Source organism: Schistocerca americana, chromosome 3 (assembly GCF_021461395.2).
Source record: "Schistocerca americana isolate TAMUIC-IGC-003095 chromosome 3, iqSchAmer2.1, whole genome shotgun sequence".
Classification (NCBI taxonomy): domain Eukaryota; kingdom Metazoa; phylum Arthropoda; class Insecta; order Orthoptera; family Acrididae; genus Schistocerca; species Schistocerca americana.
The window spans coordinates 605,689,357-605,708,334 of NC_060121.1; the positions used below are offsets into that span (position 1 = coordinate 605,689,357).

The following is an 18,978-nucleotide window of genomic DNA, read 5'->3' on the forward strand; positions in this document are numbered from 1 at the left end:
ATGCTGTAAACGGCGAGTTCTGCTTTCATCTCACGAGTAAGACTGGCAACCTTTACTGTTTCAGATAGCCGCTAGAAACTAAAGAGAATCTCTTCTGATCCAAAGCGACACACGTCCCTGGTACTGACATGAGCCACCATCTACAGATGACTGCACCCTATGCGCCTCAACGCATCCAGGAGGACCCTTTCCAAATCTGGTATAACTCCACCCCTTACGTACACGGTGTGCGCACTGGCTTTCTTCCTGTCCTTGCCAGCAATGTCCCTCACGGGCTCTATAACGCATCTTACAGTGGATCTGCCAATTACCAATAATCCCTCCCTAAGTGATGCACGGATCTTGCAGGCTAAGAGGTATCCTCTGAATCGGAACAAGCGTCTGCATCTGGCTGAGGGACGTTGTCTATCGCAGATAGCACCTGCAACTGTTTGTCCAACTAACTGGAGAAGCCTTACGTTCGGCCCCCCGGGAAGTCTTTCGCGGCCTGCCACGCCCCACAGGTGATGAGTCAACTTCCATGTGAGCACTAACTGGGGTGAAGAACCAGTGTGGACCAGTCGGTGGACTCGTAGGTCATGCCGGACGTCCGGTAGATCCCCATGACCACAACAGAGATGCCCATCCACTGCAGCCTCAAGCTATGTAACCGAAACCAACACAGCCTGGAGCTAAGAGTGAAGTGTCACCAATTCAGATTATCTGAGAGTGGTGTATGTTTCCTGTGCAACTGTCTGTCGTTTTTCAGTGTGTGTCATCGTAATGGGTGACATGAACATAGACCCGCTAAGAGACACTCCCTCCACAGTAAACCTAAGAAGATTGTTTAGTTGCAATAGCATGAACATTCTTCCATTACGACCTACACACCATACGGCGCACAGTCATACTCTTATAGACGTAATCGCAACGAAACAGACTGACAGAGTAAGCGATGTTGGTCGAACTTCGGCCCCAGGCCACTCAGCACGTGATGAAATATTCCTGGCCTACTCGGTGCAGCCCCCAAGGATCAAATTGCGTACTACATAACTTGCAGGAACATGAATCGTATTGACATTTACGATCTAACAGCCAATTGCTCAGAAATCTCATAACATCAAATAATCAGACAACCTACAATTGATGGCAAAATTAATGAACTTGGTGATTAACTCAGCGCCCTCTATGACAAACATGCACCTGTACGCACAATCCGCGTAAGAAAATCTCCTGCTCCATGGCTGACAGGTGAATTACGTCAAACGATGAATAATAGGGATGCTGTCCACAGGCGTTACAAGGCAGATCCCAAACCCGAGCGTTTCGAAGAATACAGAAAGCTACGGAACAGAGTGAAACAATGCATTCGCAATGCTAAAATCAGGCACGCTCGCTCCCTTGTACGCAGCGATCTGACGCCCACGACTCTATGGAAGAATCTACGTAGCCTGGGGATCGGAAAGGCAAAATCGGAAACAGCTTTTCATGTATCAGTTAACGAATTAAACGAAATCTTCTCTGCACCTCTAAATACCCACACGGCTGATAATTACCGTCCACAAGAATCCCCTAACTGGATAACTAACAACGATACCTTCCACCTAAAACACTTAACAATAAATACGTCAAGAAAAAGCAATAATGAGAATTTCTTCTGACGCGATAGGCAATGACAGTATCAGTATAATCATGATTAAGAATGTTGCCGATATCTTAGTACCTGTCTTAACTGATACATTTAATTTTTCCCTCGTGAACGGAATATACCCCGCTGCATGGAAAAGAAACGTAATTCGACCCATCCCTAAGACAGAAAACCCGCAACTGCCTAGTGATTACCGACCAATTAGTATACTGCCTGCTGTTTCCAAAGCACTTGAATATATTGTTCATGATCAAACCACTGAACACCTGCATGAATTCAACCTATATGACAAGTTTCAATCCGGTTTCCGTAAACATCACAGCACAAACACTGCTCTAATTAAATATGACCTGAAATATGCCATCGACAGCCGAAAGGCAACAATAACGACGCTACTAGATTTCAGCAAAGCTTTTGTTATTGTTAAATTTGACATATTGCTCAGAAAAATGCAACAGCTTAATTTCTCAGGCAGTTCAATGAGATGGTTTGAAAGCTACTTAAAAGACAGACAGCTATGTGTTGTCTGCGTAAATGAAGAATCTTCCTGGAAACACGTCTCCTCGAGAGTGCCACAAGGATCAGTGTTAGGACCAATTTTGTTTTCTTTATATGTCAACGATATTTCGTCCGTTCTGTCCTCCTGTAAATATCATTTCTATGGCGACGACCTCCAGCTCTACCTAAGCGTCAGACCTGAAGATAGAAACACTGCAATCGCTCAGATGAATGATGATCTCTCTTCAGTAGTGACATGGACGAAAAACCTGGGGCTTAAACTAAATCCAAAAAAGACACAAGTAACCTTTATAGCGCATCAGAAACTAATAAGTTCAAATTTCCGCGAGCTGCTGCCTCCTATTCTGCTTCACGGTATTCCAATACCATATCAGAGAATAGTTAAGAACTTGGGTGTAACTTTGGATGAGCATCTCAGCTGGGCGGAGAATACAGTCGTAGTGAGGCGGAAAAATTCCGCTTGTCTCTATGCTCTCAAAAAGTTTCGGAACGTATTTCCACAGGACTTGAAACGCCATCTCGTGCAAGCACTTGTTCTACCGAACCTCCACTATTGTGATGTAATTCAACAAGGCATGAGTAGTGAAAACAACCGACGGCTAGAACTAACTATGAATGCATGTGTGCGTTACACCTGCAACATTCGCCGATGTGATTATGTTAGTGCTTCATGCTCCCAGCTAGGGTGGCTGCGGCCGGACAAATTGCGTGACTTCCACACTCTATGTCTACTTCACCGGCCCCTCGTCGCGCAAGCAATCCAGTATCTTGCATCAGAGATTAAACACCTTTCCTGCCATCATAATCGAAACACGAGGTCACTCTTATTTGGTATCCTAAGTGTGCCCACTCAAAAAACAAAAACTTTTGCAAACTCCTTCTCAGTTGCCGCTGTCCGCCTCTGGAACAAACTGCCCCTTACCTTGCGCAAAATTCAATCCCATGATGTTTTTAAGAAAAAGTTGAAGCATTTCCTACTATCATCCTCAAAACGTTTTCCACAAAATTAATGTACAAGGCCAATCCTCTGTCAAATAGCAAAGCTAGTGTCTCCTATCTTGCTAGTTTCTCTTCTTCCTCTTCATCTATCTCTACTAACCACGCAATCTTCTTTTCCTTTATATTTCCTTAATTATGTTACATCATGTCTGTATTCTTCTCCTCCCTTCACCATCAGTCTGCCTCATACTCCCTGCTGCTAGCACTCCTATCTAAAATCTGTCTCTTTCATAATGTCTAGTTATAACAGTACTTATCATCTACGAATATAAACTCTATTTGTATGTATTTTCCAAGTGTGCCTTTGTAATTGTTTATTTCACTTTTTGTACTAAATGTAGTTAAACATACCTAATAAAACATATGAATGTAAAATAAGTAGAATGCCTGGTTAGATGTAAGAGAGGGCCTGATGGCCCTAATCTTGCCAGGTTAAATAAATAAATAAATAAAGGTAAAAGTGTGAAGATATAAAATGTGTAACAAAGATCGTAAATTATATGAATGTGTGGTGTCTGTTCCTTTGGACACTCTTCGATGTGCAATGAATCCACGACCTTCAGTGAAGATGCACATTTACGTCGTTCGACCTCCAATGGGAATCTAAAATCAGCGAGCATGGAGGACATGGATGAGGACTATGGATGCGTGGTGCTAGGTGGGAGTTGGGTCAGCCGAGGAGCATGCCGAGACACTCCCTGCATTTACGAGAAACACTGCATCTAGAGGACGGAGTGGTTAACGCTGCTGCCTAGTAAGCAGAGGATCTCGGGTTCAGCATACATTTTCACTTATCGCCGCCGGTTCTGCATAAAATTCTTCATTTTCCTTTCTCCTCGTCAACCTTCAATTTACATGATGAAGACTATAAAGTTTGTCAGATTTATAACCTCAACCTGAACAGGCAGTTGTCTCGTAAATGTTGAACTTGTACAACTAACTTAGGAAGCCCCCTGGTAAAAAGCGGCATTAGTGGTGGCGCGCGCGTAAGGGCGGTATTACACTATCATATTTCTCCGTCAAAGTTGATATGTCAAATATTTATCTCAAAGAAATTTGATAGTGTAATAGGGAACTTCATCAAAGGTCAACTTTCGGCAAAGAAATATGGTCAAATCTAGGGCCTCGCCGTAGATTTGATCATAAAAGTCGTTCGTCTTCTGTTCATTGCAATGTGAAAAGTAACTGCTTGGACTGCTAGCATCGCTACAGCTATTTGATGTCTGTATGGTGTTTGTTAACATGGCAGCAAAGTTGAGTTAGTATCTTCCTTCGAGTATTTATAATACCCTAGCTTCGACTATGGTGGTGGTGGTGGGGGGGGCGGGGGGGGGGGGGGCGAGCAAGTGGCACAATGCATGCTATTAATCGCGTGCTGATGAGTATGTGAGATATACTGCACGCGACATCAAATCCACAATCACAACAGCCATCCACCTCTATATCTGTAAACATCTAGATAGCTTTTCAGCAAGTCAGAATAAAAGATGACACGCTCTAAAATAAAAATAATTCTTAGCCCTCCATTCTACATTATCTATTTTTGAACTCCGGAAGTCACAAGTTAAAAAGTGCTTATCTGTATCGTACTTTTTATTAATTTTGTAGTTGTTGCAATGGTTTTGGTTAATGTGCACTGTGGTATTCGTGTGCTGTATTGTAAGCTAGAGTAGCTCTCTGCTCTAGCAATAAATCGCAGTGTTTGGTGTCTTCCGCACATATAGCATTTCTCACGTGAGTATTCTGCTTCGTAACATGAGCAGCAACTACTGAAATGCACTCTCTTCCATTCGAAAGTAGTTTATGTAAGATTTCACGGTCTCCATTGCAACTCTCTTAACAAATTTTGCTGAATGCGTTTACTGTTTCGACGTAAAACCCACTGCTTCACCCAAGTATGTTTCCTTTTTTACGCCGCTTCTCTTCCAAGCACACTCAATGCAACTGTGGTACAAGCAACTGCAGCGCCTTGTAACAAGTTGTTGTTTTCCGCCATCTTGAACTTTGACGAAAAATATGATGACAGTGTAATACCCCTTTTTAGCGCCATGGTAAAGATCTTTGTCAAAGAAATTTTACGAATATTCGATCATCTTTCTTTGTCAAACAAACATAATAGTGTAATACCAGTCTAACAGACAGGTCGGAACGAGCAATGTCAGTGGTCGCACGCAATGAGTCAACTGTTGCGTTCGAGACGAGAGGCTGCGTTTGAGCAACAGAATTTGATGCTAATTCTGCTCAGTACAACTAATTATGACCTCGAATAGATAGAGAAATATAAGAACAAGGTACCGATGGTCACAGCCAATGAGTACGAGGGAGGGATACAAACACAACTACAGCAAGAGACAAAACAATTCCGTTGATTTAGTTTGTAATACCGCAATGATCAAGTCTGATTCGTGAACTGATTCTTTAAACGCATTGTTAAAAGGTTTCCCTGTGTTTGACTATTTTTATGACTATCCCTTCCGTATGTACGTATTATAAATTAAAGCCCCTCTCGCCGTTTCTCCATGTACGTGAAAGTTAATCTCAGGAACTACTGTAGGGAGTTTGATACGGTTTTCAATAATAGGCAAACTGATTCACTAGGATGGTTTGTGAGCACAGCCTATTACTGCTACGCCAGACAAGTCGTCGGGCTCTTGATACTTATTGCAACCCGTGCGAAGCCGGGACAGGCCGATAGTTAATTATATTCACATCTACACCTACATCTACATAATTACTCCGTAAGTCACAATTAAATGCCTAGCAGAGGGTTCATCGAACCACCTTAAAGCTACTTCTTTACCGGAACACTCTCGAACAGCGCGCGGGGAAGCGAACACTAAAATCTTTCCGTGTGAGCTCCAATTTCTCATATTTTCTTATCGTCATCATTCCTCCCTTCGTACGTAGGCACCAAGAAAATATTTTCACATTCTAACGATAAAGTTGGTGATTGAAATTTCGTGAGAAAACTCTTCCACAACGACAATCGCCTTTACTTTAATGTCTCCCACCCCAAGTCACGTATCATATCCGTGGCTCTTTCTCCCGTATTTCGCGACAACACAAAACGAACTGCCTTCTCTGAACTTTTTCGATGTCCTCCGTCAATACTATCCAAAGTATATCCTGGACAGCACACCAATACTCTGTAAGAGGGAGGACAAGCGTAGGTAAGCGGTCTCTTTAGTAGACCTCTTACATTTTCTAGGTATTCTGTCAATAAATCGCAGTCTTTGGGTTGCTTTCCCCACAACGGTATTTAGTCGAATATAAAGCCTTTAGATTCGAGTTTTTTGTGCTGTAACTGAAATTTAACAGATTCCTTTTAGTACACATGTGTATGATTTCGTACTTCTCATTATCTGGAGTTGAAGTGAAACGTCATGTGGCTAGGGCCTCCCGTAGGGTACACCGGTCGCCTGGTACAAGTCTTTTGAATTGACGCACTTCGGCGACTTGTGTGTCGAGGGGGTGAGATGATGGTGAAGACAGAAGCTAGTTCCTGAGCGGAGAAAATCTCCGACACAACTGGGAATCGAATCCGGGCCCCTTGGCACAGCATTCGACCGCGCTGACCATTCAGTTATCGAGGCGGACATTATTTAGAGTTCTAAAATGAATGTGGCTAAGCCATGTCCCCGCAATATCCTTTCTTCCAGAGGTACTAGTTCTGAAAGGTTCGCAGGAGAGCTTCTGTGAAATTTGGAAGGTAGGAGACGATGTACTGGCGGAATTAAAGCTATTTGGACTGGGCGTGAGTCGTGCTTGGGTAGCTTAGTTGGTAGAGCACTTGCCCGCGAAAGGCAAAGGTCCGCCGACCGAAGTGGCCGTGCGGTTAAAGGCGCTGCAGTCTGGAACCGCAAGACGGTCGCAGGTTCGAATCCTGCCTCGGGCATGGATGTTTGTGATGTCCTTAGGTTAGTTAGGTTTAACTAGTACTAAGTTCTAGGGGACTAATGACCTCAGCAGTTGAGTCCCATAGTGCTCAGAGCCAAGGCAAAGGTCCCGAGTTCGAGTCTCGGTCCGACACACAGTTTTAATCTGCCAGGAAGTTTCATTATTTAGAGTTAATTGGCACTTTTCACACCACACAGTTATCTTATCTAAATCGTTTTGCAATTTCCTTCGATCATCTCATGACTTCTTAAGACGAGAAATGACAGTATTATCCGAAAAGAATGTAAGACCGCTGCTGAGATTGTCTCTCTTCAGTCGTTAAGTAGATCAGGACCAGTACAGGGCGGGTAACACTTCCTTGTGGAACGACAGATATTAATGCTGGTTTACTCGATGAGTTTCCGCCTATTACTACAACTGTGACCTCTCTGACAGAAGTCACGAATCCAGTAGCGCAACTGAGACGATACTCCATAGGCACCCAATTTGATTTGAAGTTGCTTGTGAGGAACGATGTCAAAAGCCTTGTGGAAATCTAAAAATGTGAAATCAATTTGACGTCTCCTGTCGATAGCACTTATTACTTCGTGACAATACAGGACTAGTTGAGTTTGACAAGAAAGATGTATTTTCTGAATCCGTGTTGGTTGTTTCTCAATAAATTGTTTCCTTCGAGGTAACCCACTATGTTCGAACACAGCATACGTTCCAAAATTCTACTGCAAATCAACCTTAGCGATATGGATCTGTAATTTATAGGATTACACTTACTTCCTTTCTTGGGTATTGGTGTGAGTTGTACAACTTTCCAATCTTACGGTTGTGATCCTTCGACGGCTGAGCGGTTTTATATGATTGCTAAGTACGGAGCTATTGTATCGACATACTCTGAGAGGAATCTGAACTGGAGGCCTTGTCTTTATTTATTTATTTACACGTCAAGTTCCGTAGGACCAAATTGAGGAGCAAATCTCCAAGGTCATGGAACGTGTCAGTACATGAAATTACAACATAAAAGTAATAACAAATAAAAATAAAAATAAAATAAAATGTTTATGAACCGGAAAAATGTCAATTAACAAATTTAAGTAAACGCCGTCAACAATACAACAAGAATCAGCTTAATATTTCAAGGAACTCCTCGACAAAATCGGAGTGAGCCATGAGGAAACTCTTCAGTTTCGATCTGAAAGCGCGTGGATTACTGCTAAGATTTTTGAATTCGAGTGGTAGCTTACTGAAAATGGATGCAGCCAGCACACCTTTCTGCACAAGAGTTAAGGAATGTTTGATTTCTGACGAGTATTAACTGAGTGAAACCTGCTTATTCTTGGGAATAACTAATATTGTTAACAAGAAATGACAGTAAGGAGTATATATATTGAGAGGACAGTGTCAAAATACCCAAACTAGCGAACAGGGTTCGACGAGGGGTTCGTGTACTTACATCACTTATTGCATCACTTATTTCGCTACATCATTTCTTGTGATGTTATATGTAAAAGAGAAACGTGTTAAAGGTGTTTGTTTGTGAAGAGCACTGAAGCAGAAAATGTTCGTGAAGTCATTTTATTTAATAGTGTTACAATCGCTCCAACATGGTTAAGGCGTTCTGCCATGTTCATATTTTAAAATTTCTTAAAGTTTACCGTTAAATAACAATTTTATTCCAGCGTACATATTAAATTCTTGCAAAATCATAGCGAAGTGCATGTGTAGTGCTTCTGTGTCATGAAAGATTTCACCTACTATTCACCTACATGTACTCAGTACATTTGTCTCCATACGGGAAATGGGCTCCTAACGCCTCTCATTCAAATGAATGTACAGTACACTGTCGATTGCCTCATGTGGCTATGCAGAGCCACGCCTGAGCTGACTCAGTGAGCCAGATCCTTCTACAGAGTGAGCAATAGGTGAGTCGTAATAAAGGAGCAATACCTCATCTGATCCAAAATATATCTCTGGTGGCACTAGTAAGCAAAACAGTGATTCTGCCATAGGCTTTTGCAACAGTGCTCCACACCAAGAAACAAAAAATTCGCTACATACCATGTGTATATATGGATTTCTACACCTTACTAACGTGTCCAACATTTCTTAGCCATGAAAAGAATAGAAAATGAAGGAAGATCAGTTCTTCAGGAACTGCATTACTACAGGAAAAACTTTGCCACCTTACATTTCCACTCTTTATTTGAAAGAAAATCTCTAATTTCAGAGGCACAGCACACATTTAAATATTTTTGAGTGAACTGTTACTTCTTATCCTTTGATGTAGAATAGTATTTGTGACATGATGTTGTCATTCATGTGTGTCACATAAGCTGCAGCCTCCCAGCTATCACTCACAAAGTGACTATAAAGCCTCTCTGCCACGTATAGCTCACTGCTCCAGACCACTCACAAGGACTGGACCACAGAGTGATCCAGGAGTTACACAGCTCCACACAGATCACATAGAACAGACTGCAGAGCAACTCAGGAGTCATTCTGCTCCCTGTCGCTCACTGTTCCTCAACACTTGTCCACTTGTATGGACCAGATCACAAAGTGACTCAGGAGTCACTCCCCTTTCCTTGGCTCGCTATTCCCCAGCATTCACAAGGTGTGGATTGTTAAGTGACTCAACAATCACTCTGTTCCCCACATGAACCCCATAGTGAACTACAAAATGACTCAGTAGTCACTTTGCTCCTCACAGCTCACACTGAGCGGATTGCAAAGGGATTCAGTAGCCACTTTGCTCAACCCTCATTTGGAGCAGATCACAAAGCAACTCAGGATTCCCTTCCACCTCTAAGGACCACTGCTTCCCCCTGCTGCCATGGGCAAGATTGAAAAGTAATGCAGTAGTCACTCACTTTCCCACAGCTCGTCGGTCCCCATCACTCACACAGAGCAGATTGAACAATGACCCTAGAGTCACTTTGATCCCCATGTCTCACACAGAGCAGTTCACAAAGCAACTCTGAAATCACTCCTCTTGTCGCTGTTCATCGCTTCTCACCAGTCGCACAGTGTGTATTGTGAAACAGACTCAAGATTCTGCTTCCTACAGTTCATACTGAGCAGATTGCAAAACATCTCAGGAACTGCACACACGGTGTAGATTGCAAAGTGACTCAAAAGTCACTACCCTCTCCAGAGATCACTGCTACTCATCACTCACAAGGACCTGATCACTATGTGACTCAGGAGTCACTCCCCCCCCCCCCCCCTCCATGGCCACCTGCTTCCCACTGCTTGTATAAAGCAGATCTCATGGTGACCTAAGAGTCACTCTGCTCCCCATAGTTCAGATGGAGAGGATCGTAAAGTGATTCACCTCACTTCCAGTGGCTCACAGCCCTTAAATACTCACACGAAGTGGATCACAAAGTGACTCAGGAGTCACACCTCTCCCTGCAGCTCACTGCTCCACACAACTCATGTGGAGAGGGTCACAAAGCGACTCAGGAGTCAGTCTGCTCCCCATAGTCATGTGGAGTGGATTGCAAAGTGACTCAAGAGTCTCTCTAGCCTCTGCACTCTTGGAACACACTCATTCAGCTTGCAGCTCACTTATTTGACTCAGCATCTCTCCATCCAAATTCTAGTCTACTGGATGTTGTTCTTTATAATAATAATGGTTCAAATGGCTCTGAGCACTATGGGATTTAACATTTGAGGTCATCAATCGCCTAGAACTTAGAACTACTTAAACCTAACTAACCTAAGGACATCACACACATCCATGCCCGAGGCAGGATTCGAACCTACCTGCGACCGTGGCAGTCGCGCGGTTCCGGACTGAAGCACCTAGAACCGCTCGGCCACCAACGGCCGGCTTATAATAATAATGGTATGCATAGATATATATATATATATATATATATATATATATATATATATATATATAGTGTGTGTAATTCACAATTTATTACATCATAGTTATTTAAAAAAATCACAATATTTTAAATATTTTAATATGATATGTCTTCTTCTTTCTACAATTTCTACATGCATTAGGCACTTGCCTGTTGCATCCTCTTGGTGAAATTACTGATCTTCCCAACTTTTTCTTGGTCTTCCTAATCATCTTCTACTCACTAGGTTAATTTTGCTATTCTGCCACTTTCAGTTTTGTGGTGTAGTTTTTCCAGCTCATTTAAACTTTTCACTCCATGTTCGTCTTTGATGTCAGCATACATCTTCCTGTCAGACAGTATGCACCTAGGTGGTCTTAGGAGTCGCATTTCCAACGCTTATATTCTAGGTTCATTTCTTTTTGTCACAGTCCAAGGCTCACTTCCGCACATCATAGTTGGTGCTGATATTTCCCCATTATTGGCTCTGACAGTCTTGGAAATCTGAATTGCTGTGTGACCTCCTTGACCCATGTGTCTTGCACCTCTTATCATTCCAATTTCAAAGTCGGTAAACTCGGGACTTTCTGTCATGTTCACTATACATCCATCTGTAACAGACTGCTCAGATATCGTATGTACACGCTTACCATACGCTGTATCTATCCCCAACATTGCGGAGTCATGCATGGCACTTCTTCAAATAGGACAGCTTTTCCCGTAACTTTGGATTTTTTTCTGCTGGGAAGTTTCAAATGAGCGCAGACTGCGTTGGAGAATGAAAATTCATTCGACAACAATCCCCTAGGCCGTCGCCAAGCCGTTTCTCCCCAAGATCATTTCTTCCAGGAGTGTTAGTCCTCACAAAGTATGCAGGAGAACTTCTCTGAAGTTTGGAATTTACAACAGACTGGAGGATATGTAGTTGTATGCACAGGTCGTGTGCTGTGACTGGATACTTCGATTGGTAGAGTAACTGTCCAGGAACGGCAAGGGTCCCAGGCACGAGTCCCAGTCTGGTACAAAGTTTTAATCTACCAGGAGGTAACAGATGAGGCACGTGCCGCTCCAAAGCGAAAATTCATTATATGCTGCCTGACAAAAAAAAGCGAAGCCCCTGAAGACATAGTCCGATGGCAATGTAACTGCGGTTCTCTGTGATAAGTAGAACGACCACCAGAGTGCATTAGTGTATTTCGATTTCAGTGTTGTTACCAGACGAAGTAGGACATAGGAAGAGCGTGAACAGCGTCACTATTAAATGATAACTATGATTGACATGTATATAGTGCGTACTAGTAAGCGACAGTATTATCAGCACCTGACAGAGTTTGGATCTGCATTTGTCTGCAATATCCAGATTTGTAGGGCATTTGGTTCCAGCAGTGGACCAATGTTGGACTGCATGGGAATGTGATGGCATGCGTACTCATCGTCAAGCTTCTGGTGACTGTGTCTGACCACCACAAGGAAGTGTCACCAAACTGTGCACCAAGACATCGTATCCCCCTCACATTTGCGGCACTATTTGGAGTCGTGCCGTGACCAAAAGCATAGACTGCTATAGTGTAGCTTCGCACTGAGTTCAGTGATGAAGCGCTCTTCTGCACTATCGCAGATTATCATCGTTGGCGACCAGGGAAAGGTGCCATTGTCCATTGTTCAGGAGAGGCACGCGGTGTTTCTCCTGGAGTCATGATATAAGGATCCCTTGGGTATGACTTCTGATTACAGTTGGGTAGTGGTTGAGGGAACCATTACTTTATAAAGATAAGTCACATAGATGCTGCGTCCTAACGTCTTACCTCTCATGTGACAGTATCTTCGCCCCTTTTTCGGTTGCACATTGCTCGTCCACATATAGCACGCGATGCTGAGATATTCCTATTGTAAGGATAGCGTGATCAACATCCTTAGCAGCGAGAGTCCTAGCAACAGGCGCTAGCTGACAAGCTTTAGCTTATAGAAATGTCTCTAGTCTCCCACGTTTCTGCAGCAGACAGGCATTGTCGTGTCGCGTCGAAAATGTTGGTGAATAGCGAGCGTAACGTTCTACGAAACGGGACGTGAATGTCAGAAGTTTGCACGTGACAGGGAAGCTACAAAGTCTGAAAAGGGAAATGCTTAGACTCTATCTAGGTGTAGTAGTGGTCAGTGAAGTGAAATGGAAAGAAGACATGGCTTTCGGGTCAGATGAGTACAGCTTAATATCAACAGCAGTAGAAAATGGTATAACTGGACTAGGATTCCTTATGGAACAGCAAGGTAAGGTGGAGAGTGAGTTACTGTGAACTGTCCAGTGATCATGTAGTTCTTATCAGAATCGACAGCAAGCCAATACCGGCAACGATAGTTCAGGTATGCATGTCGGCGTTGCAAGCCGAAGATGTGGAGATACAGAAGTATATGAGGTTACTGAACGGGTAATTCGGTACGTAAAGGGAGATGAAAACCTGATAGTCATGGGGGATTACAATACGATTGTAGGGAAAGGAATAAAAGAGAGGGTTACAGGAGAATATGGGCTTGGTAGTAGGAATGAGAGAGGAGAAAAAAATTGAGTTTCGAAATACATTTCAGCAGCTACTCAGTTCAAGAATCGCAAGAGGAGAAAGACCACTTTGAAATGGTCGGGAGATAAAGGAAGATTTCAGTTACATCATCCTGCAATTACAACCTCCGTCCTCAGTTATTTGCTGGACATATCCCAATCTCTGTCTTCCTCTACATTTTTCCCCTCTACAGATCCCTCTAGTACCATGGAAGTTATTCACTAATGTCTTATGAGCCCTATCATCCTGTCCTTTCTTCTTGTCAGTGTTTTCCGTATATTCTTTCGCTTGCTTTCCTCATCAGTTCATCTAATTTTCAAGATTTCTTTGGAGCACCAGATCTCAAATGCTTCTATTCTCTTCTGATCCGGTTTTCCCACAGTCCATGTCTCACTACTGTACAACGCTATGCTCCAAACGTACATTCTCCGAAATTCCTTCCTCAAATTAAGGCCTACCTTTGATACTAGTAGACTTCTCTTGGTCAGGAACGCCCTTTTTGCCAGTGCTAGTCTGCATTTTATGTCCTCCTTGCTCCGTCCGTCGTGGTTTATTATGCTGCCTAGGTAGCAGAATTCCTCAACTTCGTCTACTTCGTGTCACCAGTCCTGATGTTAGGTATCTCGCCGTTCTCATTTCTGCAACTCATCATTACTTTCGCCTTTCTTCGATTGACCCTCAGTCCCTATTCTATACTCATTGCATTATTCATTCTATTCAGCAGATCATGAAATTCTTCTTCACTTTCACTAGCATAGCTATGTCATGAGATAATTTTATCATTGATATCCTGTCACCTTGAATTTTAATCCAGCTCTTGAACCTCTCTTTTATTTCCGTCATTGCTCCCACGAATTGATTGAACAGCAGAGCCGAAAGATTACAAACATGTCTTACACCCTTTCTAATCCGAGCACTTTATTCTTGATCTTCCACTCTTATTGTTCCCTGCCGTCCGAAGTGGCCGTGCGGTTAAAGGCGCTGCAGTCTGGAACCGCAAGACCGCTACGGTCGCAGGTTCGAATCCTGCCTCGGGCATGGATGTTTGTGATGTCCTTAGGTTAGTTAGGTTTAACTAGTTCTAAGTTCTAGGGGACTAATGACCTCAGCAGTTGAGTCCCATAGTGCTCAGAGCCATTTGAACCATTTGTTCCCTCTCAGTTCTTGTACCAGTCTTTCCCCATGGTTTACCCCTGTTTTTTCTCAGGATTTCAAACATCTTGCACCATTTTGCGCTGTCGAATGCTTTTTCCAGTTCGACAACTCCTATGAAAGTGTATTCATTTTTCTTTAGTCTTGCTTCCGTTACCAACCGCAACGTCAGAATTGCCTCTCAGGCGACTATACCTTTCCTGAAGCAAACCTGATCGTCATCTAACAGATCCTCAATTTTCTTTTCCATTCTTCCCTAAATTATGCTTGTCGGCAACTTGAATGCATGAGCTGTAAATTTGACTGTGCGATAATTCTCGCACACTCGAACACTCGTAGCAAACCCCTGTCGCTACTGGTGTCAGAGGGACACCTTTTTTATATTAGAATTCAGTAAGCCTGCTCTGAAAGAAATGAAAATAACAGAAGGGCCCCACAAAATGCTTAATAATGCACAGAAAAGGAAAGTTAGCTAACTTCATCAAAATATTAGATGATTGAGTAATAAGGTAGAAAAGATTCTTGTATGTTTAGAAAATTTAGAGAGCTCTGGAAAGATAGACATCCTGTGCCTGTATGTGCACCACGGAACCACAAGGTTAGATAAGTTACATATGAAAGATTACACTACTACAGCCTGCTCATGCAGAAATAATACAAGAAAAGGAGGAGTTTTTGCATACATTAAGACGGAATGTAAGTTCAAAAACATTACAACAAGTAGATTTTGTAGTGATCAGGACATAGACTGTGTGCTTGTAAATTAATTCTGAAAAATAGTACACATTTTGCTGTAACTGCACATAGATCCCCAATGGTAAATTTTGCACTATTTTTGAGGAATCTGAATTCATTACTGTGCTATCTGACAGACAGCAGCAAGCAGTTAGTGGACAGTGATGACTTCAACGTATAATTTCTGTAAGATTCTGATAGGAAAAATGATCTGGAAACCCAATTTTTATCCTACATTTTGGTCTCAGTAATTAACTTTCCAACATGAGTGCATACACACAGTAGGACCCTAATTGATAACGTTTTCTCTGCTGAAGCTCAAAGGAAGAAAATAACTATTTACACAGTAACAAATGATTCCTCTCATCATCATGTACAGTTAGGATAAAAAACATATTGTGCCTTACAGTATGGGAATCAGTTAGAATAACTAATGACTCCAGGACAAATGTTTTTAAGAATAGTTTACAGGAGATTACATGCAATGTAATTTATAATGAACTAAAAGCTAACATAAAATTTAATATATTCCATGATAAATTTATATAATTATTTGAAAACAACATTCTGCATCAGCTAATCAGAAAGGACACTAAATAGCGATGTATAAAACCATGGATCGCTAGAGGGATTAAAGTACGCTATGAAAGGAAAAGGGAAATGTATCTTTTTGCAAGAATAATTAGGGATCCTGCAGTATTTGGACACTACAAAAACTACTCAAAAGAAATGTTATTAAAAAGTCAAAGAATCTGCCCATAATGTCAGATATGAGTCCTTCCAACAATGGACTTAAGGCTACACGGAATTTAGTGAAATGAGAGACATGACAACCAGCCACAGAACAAGACACCATCACTATTGAAATGAATGGAAGGGATATAAATGATGAGTCACAGGTAGCAAATGCATTTCATAATCATTTCTTAAATATAGAAGAAAGGAAAGGGTCAAACAGGGCCTTTGACGAAATGGAACCTCAAAGGTTGTTCACTTTTTTGCTAAATGGAAGGTGATTACAGGAGCAAACATTATCTTCTCAATCCGCCTTGTTGTAATTTCTAACTCTTCATCCTCTCCTGAACTTCTCAGTGATTTATTGTCTTACTGGAAGTAATGTATTGCGAACATGTCTTTCCGTTGATCATTCCGAGAAACTTGTATTTATCTCTTGAGAATTCATGTCGCCTTTTTAAACCAACTTAATTATCTGAGAACAATCAAAACATATGTTCGTAACCTTCTCTCTCAATTGACTCCATATAATTGTAAGCCATCTGATTTATTACGTTTACTTGAAGCAACTACACTACATGATCATGCCTCCCTATGTATGTGGGCGCCAACTAAATATTTTAACACTCTGAGGAGAAAACTGGTGACTGAAATTTGATGTGAAGATAGTGCCGCAATGAAAAACGCCTTTGTTTTAATGACCGCCACCACAGTTTGCATATCACATCCCTGGCACTCACTCCCCCATTTCGCGACAATACAAAACGAGCTGCCTTCTTTGAACTTTTTCGATGTCCTTCGTCAATACTATCTGCTGTGAACCCCTCACCGCACAGCAGTACTTCAGAAGATGGCAGACAAGCGTAGTGTAAGCACTCTCTATAGTAAACCAGTTGCATTTTGCAAGTTTTTCTTTAAAGTCAGTACCGCCATTAGACTGTTGTTTATTTACAGTGCTACGATTTCACTTACACAATCATGAGTCTAATGGCGGTACTGACTTTAAAGAAATATATTATGACTCCGGCCCCACAGTATGAAAAAGTCATTTTGTAAGTGTTCTGCCAATGGTTTAAGCAAACCATTGGCAGAACACTTACAAAAGTTATTCGTAACTGTGATCCCAGAGTATATAGTTGAATTTGTAGCCCTTAAATTTGTGTGTTTTATGATGTAACCAAAAGTTAGTGGATTTCTTTAAGAACTCATGCAGAGGACTTCACACGTTTCATTCTTTAGAGTCAATTGCCACTTTTCGCACCGTCTAAACCATTTTGCAATTTGATTTGATCGTCTGATGACTTTATAAAACGGTAAATGACAGCAACATCTGCAAAGAATCTAAGAGGGCTGCTCATAATGTCTTTTAAAGCCTTTATGTAGATCAGGAACAGCAGAAGATCTGTAACAATTCGCTAGGGGACGCTGGATATCACTTCTGTTTAACTCGACGTCTTTCAGTCGATTACTACGGACTGTGACTTCTTTGAGAGGAAATCACGAATCTAGCCACACAGCTGAGAGACACACCATAGGCGCTTAATCTGATTAGATGTCGCTTGTGAAAAACTGCGTCAAAAGCCTTCTGGAAATCTATAAATATGGAATCAATATGACATCCCCTGTCAGTAGCATTAATTAGTTCGTGAGAATAAAGATATAGTTGTGTTTCACAAGAACAATATTTTCTGAATCCGTAGTGTCAGTAATTTTTTTTTTCTTGGAGATAACTCAAAATCTTTTAATACAGTATATGTTACAAAATGCAGCTGCAAATCACGTTAGTGATGTGGGTCTGCAATTGAGCGGGTTACTCTTATTTCCTTCCTTGTGTATTGGTGTGACTTGTGCAACTTTCCAGTCTTTAGGTACGGATCTTTCGACGAGTGAGCGGCTGTATATGGTTGCTAAGTATGGAGCTATTTTATCATCATACTGTGAAAGGATCCTGAATGGTAAACAATCTGGACCTTTATTAAGTGACTTAAGCTGCATCGCTACACTGGGGATGTCTACTTCTAAGTTACTCTTGTTGGCAGTTTCTAGGTTAGAATTCTGAAGTATTTATTTCTTCTTTGGTAAACGAGTTTTGGAAAACTGTATTTAGTAACTCTGATTTAGCGGCACTGTCATACGTGACGTCACCATTGTTGTTGCTCAGTGAAGGTGTTGATTGTGTCTTTTCGGTGGTATCTTTACATACGACCAGAATCACTTTGAATTTTCTGCCAGATTTCGAGACAGAGTTTCGTCGTGGAAACTATTAAAAGCATTCGCAATGAAGTTCGTGTTAAATTTCGAGCTTCAGTAAAACTTTGCCAATCTTGCGGGTTTTGTGTTCTTTGAAATTTGGCATTGTTTTTTCGTTGCTTCTGCAACAGTGTTCTGACCTGTTTTGTGTACCATATGGAGTCAGTATCACGTCTTATTTGTTTTATTGGTATATATCTTTCAATTGCTGTCGATACTATTTCTTTGAATTAAAAATACATCAGGCGTATGGTTACGTAGTCCGATTAGGAGGAGTGGAGACTGTCGCTTAGGAAGGCGTCAAGAGAATTTTTATCTGATTTTTGGTTTATTTTTAGTAGGTTTTGACGTTACAGTCGACAATCTTTGACACTACTGGCACCCTCTGACGTTTCAGTCTTTGTCCACGGACATTGTTGGGCTGTATCCCTATTGAAGGTGATTGTATCGCTTTGGAGAGCTTCGCAACCGCTGTTTTTGCTTTTGCTTGCGGGATGGAACCGCGAGTGACTGTTGACAACCTTTCGACGAAATTTGAACGTGATCCGATTGCAGGGGTGTCAAGGTGTTGCCTGCCTGCAGGTTTCCCGGATTACTCTACATGTTGTCTCTATGCAGGTTCAGTTTTAAAATTCTCACTAAATGTAGGAGGGTGGCGCCGAGT

The 18,978-nt window shown here is 41.9% G+C and overlaps 1 non-coding gene across 1 annotated transcript; it reads left to right on the forward strand.

The window, feature by feature from the left end:
• The first annotated feature begins 6,908 nt into the window (after positions 1–6,908).
• Trnar-gcg lies at positions 6,909–7,040 on the forward strand. The gene is made up of 2 exons: positions 6,909–6,945; positions 7,004–7,040. It is a non-coding gene; the product is annotated as a tRNA-Arg (tRNA).
• The last annotated feature ends 11,938 nt before the right edge of the window (positions 7,041–18,978 follow it).